Here is an 11,324-nt window from a genome sequence, read left to right on the forward strand (position 1 = left end):
CGAAAACTACGCTTCTGATCAAAAAATATCATAGAACGTAAATTGTAGGAAACATTATTCTCTACAAGAAAGGTCTCTTAACATTTTGCCATAGCTCGCTTCGTTTCCGAGATATTTGCAGATTTATCTCAAGGGAAGGGGCCTGACGGACATATTTCGAGATATTTCTTCTTCTTGTTGTTCTTCTTCTGCACAGCTAAGCTGGAAGTGGCATTTGCGGCTCGCACTAGTGCAGAGTTATCTCAAAGAAAGGGGCCACGGTGTTTCTGTATCTCTATTATGTTGGTGCGGCTTCGGAACTTTTAAATATCTCGATATATCTCGAAAACTTCGCTTCTGATCAAAAAATATCATAGAACATAAATTGTAGGAAACATAATTCTCTACAAAAAAGGTCTCTTAACGTTTTGCCATAGCTCGCTTCGTTTCGGAGATATTTGCAGATATATCTCAAGGGAAGGGGCCTGACGGACATATTTCGAGGTATTTCTTCTTCTTGTTGTTCTTCTTCTGCACAGCTAAGCTGGAAGTGGCATTTACAGCTCGCAATAGTGCAGAGTTATCTCAAAGAAAGGGGCCACGGTGTTTCTGTATCTCTATTATGTTGGTGCGGTTTCGGAACTTTTAAATATCTTGATATATCTCGAGAACTACGCATCTGATCAAAAAATATCATAGAACATAAAAAGTAGGAAACTTAATTCTCTACAAAAAAGGTCTCTTAACATTTTGCCATAGCTCGCTTCGTTTCCGAGATATTTGCAGATTTATCTCAAGGGAAGGGGCCTGACGGACGTATTTCGAGATACTTCTTCTTCTTGTTGTTCTTCTTCTGCACAGCTGAGCTGGAAGTGGCATTTGCAGCTCGCAATAGTGCAGAGTTATCTCAAAGAAAGGGGCCACGGTGTTTCTGTATCTCTATTATGTTGGTGCGGCTTCGGAACTTTTAAATATCTTGATATATCTCGAGAACTACGCATCTGATCAAAAAATATCATAGAACATAAAAAGTAGGAAACTTAATTCTCTACAAAAAAGGTCTCTTAACATTTTGCCATAGCTCGCTTCGTTTCCGAGACATTTGCAGATTTATCTCAAGGGAAGGGGCCTGACGGACATATTTCGAGATATTTCTTCTTCTTGTTGTTCTTCTTCTGCACAGCTAAGCTGGAAGTTGCATTTGCGGCTCTCACTAGTGCAGAGTTATCTCAAAGAAAGGGGCCACGCTGTTTCTGTATCTCTATTATGTTGGTGCGGCTTCGGAACTTTTAAATATCTCGATATATCTCGAAAACTACGCTTCTGATCAAAAAATATCATTGAGCATAAATTGTAGGAAACATAATTCTCTACAAAAAAGGTCTCTTAACATTTTGCCATAGCTCGCTTCGTTTCCGAGATATTTGCAGATTTATCTCAAGGGAAGGGGCCTAACGGACATATTTCGAGATATTTCTTCTTCTTGTTGTTCTTCTTCTGCACAGCTAAACTGGAAGTGGCATTTCCAGCACGCAATAGTGCAGAGTTATCCCAAAGAAAGGGGCCACGGTGTTGCTGTATCTCTATTATGTTGGTGCGGTTTCGGAACTTTTAAATATCTTGATATATCTCGAGAACTACGCATCTGATCAAAAAATATCCTAGAACATAAAAAGTAGGAAACTTAATTCTCTACAAAAAAGGTCTCTTAACATTTTGCCATAGCTCGCTTCGTTTCCGAGATATTTGCAGATTTATCTCAAGGGAAGGGGCCTGACGGACGTATTTGGAGATATTTCTTCTTCTTGTTGTTCTTCTTCTGCACAGCTGAGCTGGAAGTGGCATTTGCAGGTCGCAATAGTGCAGAGTTATCTCAAAGAAAGGGGCCACGGTGTTTCTGTATCTCTATTATGTTGGTGCGGCTTCGGAACTTTTAAATATCTCGATATATCTCGAAAACTTCGCTTCTGATCAAAAAATATCATAGAACATAAATTGTAGGAAACATAATTCTCTACAAAAAAGGTCTCTTAACGTTTTGCCATAGCTCGCTTCGTTTCGGAGATATTTGCAGATATATCTCAAGGGAAGGGGCCTGACGGACATATTTCGAGGTATTTCTTCTTCTTGTTGTTCTTCTTCTGCACAGCTAAGCTGGAAGTGGCATTTACAGCTCGCAATAGTGCAGAGTTATCTCAAAGAAAGGGGCCACGGTGTTTCTGTATCTCTATTATGTTGGTGCGGCTTCGGAACTTTTAAATATCTTGATATATCTCGAGAACTACGCATCTGATCAAAAAATATCATAGAACGTAAAAAGTAGGAAACCTAATTCTCTACAAAAAAGGTCTCTTAACATTTTGCCATAGCTCTCTTCGTTTCCGAGATATTTGCAGATTTATCTCAAGGGAAGGGGCCTGACGGACATATTTCGAGATATTTCTTCTTCTTGTTGTTCTTCTTCTGTACAGCTAAGCTGAAAGTGGCATTTGCAGCTCGCAATAGTGCAGAGTTATCTCAAAGAAAGGGGCCACGGTGTTTCTGTATCTCTATTATGTTGGTGCGGCTTCGGAACTTTTAAATATCTTGATATATCTCGAGAACTACGCATCTGATCAAAAAATATCATAGAACATAAAAAGTAGGAAACTTAATTCTCTACAAAAAAGGTCGCTTAACATTTTGCCATAGCTCGCTTCGTTTCCGAGATATTTGCATATTTATCTCAAGGGAAGGGGCCTGACGGACATATTTCGAGATATTTCTTCTTCTTGTTGTTCTTCTTCTGCACAGCTAAGCTGGAAGTGGCATTTGCGGCTCGCACTAGTGCAGAGTTATCTCAAAGAGCGGGGCCACGGTGTTTCTGTATCCCTATTATGTTGGTGCGGCTTCGGAACTTTTAAATATCTTGATATATCTCGAGAACTACGCTTCTGATCAAAAAATATCATAGAACATAAATTGTAGGAAACATAATTCTCTACAAAAAACGTCTCTTAACATTTCGCCATAGCTCGCTTCGTTTCCGAGATATTTGCAGATTCAGCTCAAAGGAACTGGCCTGACGGACATATTTCGAGATATTTCTTCTTCTTGTTGTTCTTCCACTGCACAGCTAAGCTGGAAGTGGCATTTGCAGCTCGCAATAGTGCAGAGTTATCTCAAAGAAAGGGGCCACGGTGTTTCTGTATCTCTATTATGTTGGTGCGGCTTCGGAACTTTTAAATATCTCGATATATCTCGAAAACTACGCTTCTGATCAAAAAATATCATAGAACATAAATTGTAGGAAACATAATTCTCTACAAAAAAGGTCTCTTAACATTTCGCCATAGCTCGCTTCGTTTCCGAGATATTTGCAGATTCAGCTCAAAGGAACTGGCCTGACGGACATATTTCGAGATATTTCTTCTTCTTGTTGTTCTTCTTCTGCACAGCTAAGCTGGAAGTGGCATTTGCGGCTCGCACTAGTGCAGAGTTATCTCAACGAAAGGGGCCACGGTGTTTCTGTATCTCTATTATGTTGGTGCGGCTTCGGAACTTTTAAATATCTCGATATATCTCGAAAACTACGCTTCTGAACAAAAAATATCATAGAACGTAAATTGTAGGAAACATAATTCTCTACAAAAAAGGTCTCTTAACATTTTGCCATAGCTCGCTTCGTTTCCGAGATATTTGCAGATATATCTCAAGGGAAGGGGCCTGACGGACATATTTCGAGATATTTCTTCTTCTTGTTGTTCTTCTTCTGCGCAGCTAAGCTGGAAGTGGCATTTGCAGCTCGCAATAGTGCAGAGATATCTCAAAGAAAGGGGCCACGGTGTTTCTGTATCTCTATTATGTTGGTGCGGCTTCGGAACTTTTAAATATCTTGATATATCTCGAGAACTACGCATCTGATCAAAAAATATCGTAGAACATAAAAAGTAGGAAACTTAATTCTCTACAAATAAGGTCTCTTAACATTTTGCGATAGCTCGCTTCGTTTCCGAGATATTTGCAGATTTATCTCAAGGGAAGGGGCCTGACGGACATATTTCGAGATATTTCTTCTTCTTGTTGTTCTTCTTCTGCACAGCTAAGCTGGAAGTGGCATTTGCGGCTCGCACTAGTGCAGAGTTATCTCAACGAAAGGGGCCACGGTGTTTCTGTATCTCTATTATGTTGGTGCGGCTTCGGAACTTTTAAATATCTCGATATATCTCGAAAACTACGCTTCTGAACAAAAAATATCATAGAACGTAAATTGTAGGAAACATAATTCTCTACAAAAAAGGTCTCTTAACATTTTGCCATAGCTCGCTTCGTTTCCGAGATATTTGCAGATATATCTCAAGGGAAGGGGCCTGACGGACATATTTCGAGATATTTCTTCTTCTTGTCGTTCTTCTTCTGCACAGCTTAACTGGAAGTGGCATTTACAGCTCGCAATAGTGCAGAGTTCTCTCAAAGGACGGGGCCACGGTGTTTCTGTATCTCTATTATGTTGGTGCGGCTTCGGAACTTTTAAATATCTTGATATATCTCGAGAACTACTCATCTGATCAAAAAATATCATAGAACATAAAAAGTAGGAAACCTAATTCGCTACAAAAAAGGTCTCTTAACATTTTGCCATAGCTCGCTTCGTTTCCGAGATATTTGCAGATTTATCTCAAGGGAAGGGGCCTGACGGACATATTTCGAGATATTTCTTCTTCTTGTTGTTCTTCTTCTGCACAGCTAAGCTGGAAGTGGCATTTGCGGCTCGCACTAGTGCAGAGTTATCTCAACGAAAGGGGGCACGGTGTTTCTGTATCTCTATTATGTTGGTGCGGCTTCGGAACTTTTAAATATCTCGATATATCTCGAAAACTACGCTTCTGAACAAAAAATATCATAGAACATAAATTGTAGGAAACATAATTCTCTACAAAAAAGGTCTCTTAACATTTTGCCATAGCTCGCTTCGTTTCCGAGATATTTGCAGATATATCTCAAGGGAAGGGGCCTGACGGACATATTTCGAGATATTTCTTCTTCTTGTTGTTCTTCTTCTGCACAGCTTAACTGGAAGTGGCATTTACAGCTCGCAATAGTGCATAGCTATCTGAAAGAAAGGGGCCACGGTGTTTCTGTATCTCTATTATGTTGGTGCGGCTTCGGAACTTTTAAATATCTTGATATATCTCGAGAACTACGCATCTGATCAAAAAATATCGTAGAACATAAAAAGTAGGAAACTTAATTCTCTACAAATAAGGTCTCTTAACATTTTGCGATAGCTCGCTTGGTTTCCGAGATATTTGCAGATTTATCTCAAGGGAAGGGGCCTGAGGGACATATTTCGAGATATTTCTTCTTCTTGTTGTTCTTCTTCTGCACAGCTAAGCTGGAAGTGGCATTTGCAGCTCGCAATAGTGCAGAGTTACCTCAAAGAAAGGGGCCACGGTGTTTCTGTATCTCTATTATGTTGGTGCGGCTTCGGAACTTTTAAATATCTAGATATATCTCGAGAACTACGCATCTGATCAAAAAATATCATAGAACATAAAAAGTAGGAAACTTAATTCTCTACAAAAAAGGTCTCTTAACATTTTGCCGTAGCTCGCTTCGTTTCCGAGATATTTGCAGATTTATCTCAAGGAAAGGGGCCTGACGGACATATTTCCAGATATTTCTTCTTCTTGTTGTTCTTCTTCTGCACAGCTAAGCTCGAAGTGGCATCTGCAGCTCGCAATAGTGCAGAGTTATCTCAAAGAAAGGGGCCACGGTGTTTCTGTACCTCTATTATGTTGGTGCGGCTTCGGAACTTTTAAATATCTTGATATATCTCGAGAACTACGCATCTGATCAAAAAATATCATAGAACATAAAAAGTAGGAAACTTAATTCTCTACAAAAAAGGTCTCTTAACATTTTGCCATAGCTCGCTTCGTTTCCGAGATATTTGCAGATTTATCCCAAGGGAAGGGGCCTGAGGGACATATTTCGAGATATTTCTTCTTCTTGTTGTTCTTCTTCTGCACAGCTAAGCTGGAAGTGGCATTTGCAGCTCGCAATAGTGCAGAGTTACCTCAAAGAAAGGGGCCACGGTGTTTCTGTATCTCTATTATGTTGGTGCCGCTTCGGAACTTTTAAATATCTGGATATATCTCGAGAACTACGCATCTGATCAAAAAATATCATAGAACATAAAAAGTCGGAAACTTAATTCTCTACAAAAAAGTCTGTTAACATTTTGCCATAGCTCGCTTCGTTTCCGAGATATTTGCAGATTTATCTCAAGGGAAGGGGCCTAACGGACATATTTCGAGATATTTCTTCTTCTTGTTGTTCTTCTTCTGCACAGCTAAACTGGAAGTGGCATTTCCAGCTCGCAATAGTGCAGAGTTATCTCAAAGAAAGGGGCCACGGTGTTTCTGTATCTCCATTATGTTGGTGCGGCTTCGGAACTTTTAAATATCTTGATATATCTCGAGAACTACGCATCTGATCAAAAAATACCATAGAACATAAAAAGTAGGAAACTTAATTCTCTACAAATAAGGTCTCTTAACATTTTGCCATAGCTCGCTTCGTTTCCGAGATATTTGCAGATTTATCTCGAGGGAAGGGGCCTGACGGACATATTTCGAGATATTTCTTCTTCTTGTTGTTCTTCTTCTGCACAGCTAAGCTGGAAGCGGCATTTGCCGCTCGCACTAGTGCAGAGTTATATCAAAGAAAGGGGCCACGGTGTTTCTGTATCTCTATTATGTTGGTGCGGCTTCGGATCTTTTAAATATCTCGATATATCTCGAAAACTACGCATCTGATCAAAAAATATCATAGAACATAAATTGTAGGAAACATAATTCTCTACAAAAAAGGTCTCTTAACATTTTGCCATAGCTCGCTTCGTTTCCGAGATATTTGCAGATATATCTCAAGGGAAGGGGCCTGACGGACATATTTCGAGATATTTCTTCTTCTTGTTGTTCTTCTTCTGCACAGCTAAGCTGGAAGTGGCATTTGCAGCTCGCAATAGTGCAGAGTTATCTCAAAGAAAGGGGCCACGGTGTTTCTGTATCTCTATTATGTTGGTGCGGCTTCGGAACTTTTAAATATCTTGATATATCTCTAGAACTACGCATCTGATCAAAAAATATCATAGAAGATAAAAAGTAGGAAACTTAATTCTCTACAAAAAAGGTCTCTTAACATTTTCCCATAGCTGGCATCGTTTCCGAGATATTTGCAGATTTATCTCAAGGGAAGGGGCCTGACGGACATATTCCGAGATATTTCTTCTTCTTGTTGTTCCTCTTCTGCACAGCTAAGCTGGAAGTGGCATTTGCAGCTCGCAATAGTGCAGAGTTATCTCAAAGAAAGGGGCCACGGTGTTTCTGTATCTCTATTATGTTGGTGCGGCTTCGGAACTTTTAAATATCTTGATATATCTCGAGAACTACGCATCCGATCAAAAAATATCATAGAACATAAAAAGTAGGAAACTAAATTCTCTACAAAAAAGGTCTCTTAATATTTTGCCATAGCTCGCTTCGTTTCCGAGATATTTGCAGATTTATCTCGAGGGAAGGGGCCTGACGGACATTTTTCGAGATATTTCTTCTTCTTGTTGTTCTTCTTCTGCACAGCTAAGCTGGAAGCGGCATTTGCGGCTCGCACTAGTGCAGAGTTATATCAAAGAAAGGGGCCACGGTGTTTCTGTATCTCTATTATGTTGGTGCGGCTTCGGATCTTTTAAATATCTCGATATATCTCGAAAACTACGCATCTGATCAAAAAATATCATAGAACATAAATTGTAGGAAACATAATTCTCTACAAAAAACGTCTCTCAACATTTTGCCATAGCTCGCTTCGTTTCCGAGATATTTGCAGATATATCTCAAGGGAAGGGGCCTGACGGACATATTTCGAGATATTTCTTCTTCTTGTTGTTCTTCTTCTGCACAGCTAAGCTGGAAGTGGCATTTGCAGCTCGCAATAGTGCAGAGTTATCTCAAAGAAAGGGGCCACGGTGTTTCTGTATCTCTATTATGTTGGTGCGGCTTCGGAACTTTTAAATATCTTGATATATCTCGAGAACTACGCGTCTGATCAAAAAATATCATAGAACATAAAAAGTGGGAAACTTAATTCTCTACAAAAAGGGTCTCTTAACATTTTGCCATAGCTCGCTTCGTTTCCGAGATATTTGCAGATTTATTTCAAGGGAAGGGGCCTGACGGACATATTTCGAGATATTTCTTCTTCTTGTTGTTCTTCTTCTGCACAGCTAAGCTGGAAGTGGCATTTGCGGCTCGCACTAGTGCAGAGTTATCTCAAAGAAAGGGGCCACGGTGTTTCTGTATCTCTATTATGTTGGTGCGGCTTCGGAACTTTTAAATATCTTGATATATCTCGAGAACTACGCATCCGATCAAAAAATATCATGGAACATAAATTGTAGGAAACATAATTCTCTACAAAAAAGGTCGCTTAACATTTTGCCATAGCTCGCTTCGTTTCCGAGATATTTGCAGATATATCTCAAGGGAAGGGGCCTGACGGACATATTTCGAGATATTTCTTCTTCTTGTTGTTCTTCTTCTGCACAGCTAAGCTGGAAGTGGCATTTGCGGCTCGCACTAGTGCAGAGTTATCTCAAAGAAAGGGGCCACGGTGTTTCTGTATCTCTATTATGTTGGTGCGGCTTCGGAACTTTTAAATATCTTGATATATCTCTAGAACTACGCATCTGATCAAAAAATATCATAGAAGATAAAAAGTAGGAAACTTAATTCTCTACAAAAAAGGTCTCTTAACATTTTCCCATAGCTGGCATCGTTTCCGAGATATTTGCAGATTTATCTCAAGGGAAGGGGCCTGACGGACATATTCCGAGATATTTCTTCTTCTTGTTGTTCCTCTTCTGCACAGCTAAGCTGGAAGTGGCATTTGCAGCTCGCAATAGTGCAGAGTTATCTCAAAGAAAGGGGCCACGGTGTTTCTGTATCTCTATTATGTTGGTGCGGCTTCGGAACTTTTAAATATCTTGATATATCTCGAGAACTACGCATCTGATCAAAAAATATCATAGAACATAAAAAGCAGGAAACTTAATTCTCTACAAAAAAGGTCTCTTAACATTTTGCCATAGCTCGCTTCGTTTCCGAGATATTTGCAGATTTATCTCGAGGGAAGGGGCCTGATGGACATATTTCGAGATATTTCTTCTTCTTGTTGTTCTTCTTCTGCACAGCTAAGCTGGAAGCGGCATTTGCGGCTCGCACTAGTGCAGAGTTATATCAAAGAAAGGGGCCACGGTGTTTCTGTATCTCTATTATGTTGGTGCGGCTTCGGAACTTTTAAATATCTTGATATATCTCTAGAACTACGCATCTGATCAAAAAATATCATAGAAGATAAAAAGTAGGAAACTTAATTCTCTACAAAAAAGGTCTCTTAACATTTTCCCATAGCTGGCATCGTTTCCGAGATATTTGCAGATTTATCTCAAAGGAAGGGGCCTGACGGACATATTCCGAGATATTTCTTCTTCTTGTTGTTCTTCTTCTGCACAGCTAAGCTGGAAGTGGCATTTGCAGCTCGCAATAGTGCAGAGTTATCTCAAAGAAAGGGGCCACGGTGTTTCTGTATCTCTATTATGTTGGTGCGGCTTCGGAACTTTTAAATATCTTGATATATCTCGAGAACTACGCGTCTGATCAAAAAATATCATAGAACATAAAAAGTGGGAAACTTAATTCTCTACAAAAAGGGTCTCTTAACATTTTGCCATAGCTCGCTTCGTTTCCGAGATATTTGCAGATTTATCTCAAGGGAAGGGGCCTGACGGACATATTTCGAGATATTTCTTCTTCTTGTTGTTCTTCTTCTGCACAGCTAAGCTGGAAGTGGCATTTGCGGCTCGCACTAGTGCAGAGTTATCTCAAAGAAAGGGGCCACGGTGTTTCTGTATCTCTATTATGTTGGTGCGGCTTCGGAACTTTTAAATATCTTGATATATCTCGAGAACTACGCATCCGATCAAAAAATATCATAGAACATAAAAAGTAGGAAACTTAATTCTCTACAAAAAAGGTCTCTTAACATTTTGCCATAGCTCGCTTCGTTTCCGAGATATTTGCAGATTTATCTCGAGGGAAGGGGCCTGACGGACATATTTCGAGATATTTCTTCTTCTTGTTGTTCTTCTTCTGCACAGCTAAGCTGGAAGCGGCATTTGCGGCTCGCACTAGTGCAGAGTTATATCAAAGAAAGGGGCCACGGTGTTTCTGTATCTCTATTATGTTGGTGCGGCTTCGGATCTTTTAAATATCTCGATATATCTCGAAAACTACGCATCTGTTCAAAAAATATCATAGAACATAAATTGTAGGAAACATAATTCTCTACAAAAAAGGTCGCTTAACATTTTGCCATAGCTCGCTTCGTTTCCGAGATATTTGCAGATATATCTCAAGGGAAGGGGCCTGACGGACATATTTCGAGATATTTCTTCTTCTTGTTGTTCTTCTTCTGCACAGCTAAGCTGGAAGTGGCATTTGCAGCTCGCAATAGTGCAGAGTTATCTCAAAGAAAGGGGCCACGGTGTTTCTGTATCTCTATTATGTTGGTGCGGCTTCGGAACTTTTAAATATCTTGATATATCTCGAGAACTACGCGTCTGATCAAAAAATATCATAGAACATAAAAAGTGGGAAACTTAATTCTCTACAAAAAGGGTCTCTTAACATTTTGCGATAGCTCGCTTCGTTTCCGAGATATTTGCAGATTTATCTCAAGGGAAGGGGCCTGACGGACATATTTCGAGATATTTCTTCTTCTTGTTGTTCTTCTTCTGCACAGCTAAGCTGGAAGTGGCATTTGCGGCTCGCACTAGTGCAGAGTTATCTCAAAGAAAGGGGCCACGGTGTTTCTATATCTCTATTATGTTGGTACGGCTTCGGAACTTTTAAATATCTTGATATATCTCGAGAACTACGCGTCTGATCAAAAAATATCATAGAACATAAAAAGTGGGAAACTTAATTCTCTACAAAAAGGGTCTCTTAACATTTTGCCATAGCTCGCTTCGTTTCCGAGATATTTGCAGATTTATCTCAAGGGAAGGGGCCTGACGGACATATTCCGAGATATTTCTTCTTCTTGTTGTTCCTCTTCTGCACAGCTAAGCTGGAAGTGGCATTTGCAGCTCGCAATAGTGCAGAGTTATCTCAAAGAAAGGGGCCACGGTGTTTCTGTATCTCGATTATGTTGGTGCGGCTTCGGAACTTTTAAATATCTTGATATATCTCGAGAACTACGCATCTGATCAAAAAATATCATAGAACATAAAAAGCAGGAAACAT

The sequence above is a fragment of the Osmia lignaria genome, unplaced genomic scaffold (genome assembly GCF_051020975.1).
Source record: "Osmia lignaria lignaria isolate PbOS001 unplaced genomic scaffold, iyOsmLign1 scaffold0001, whole genome shotgun sequence".
NCBI lineage: Eukaryota > Metazoa > Arthropoda > Insecta > Hymenoptera > Megachilidae > Osmia > Osmia lignaria.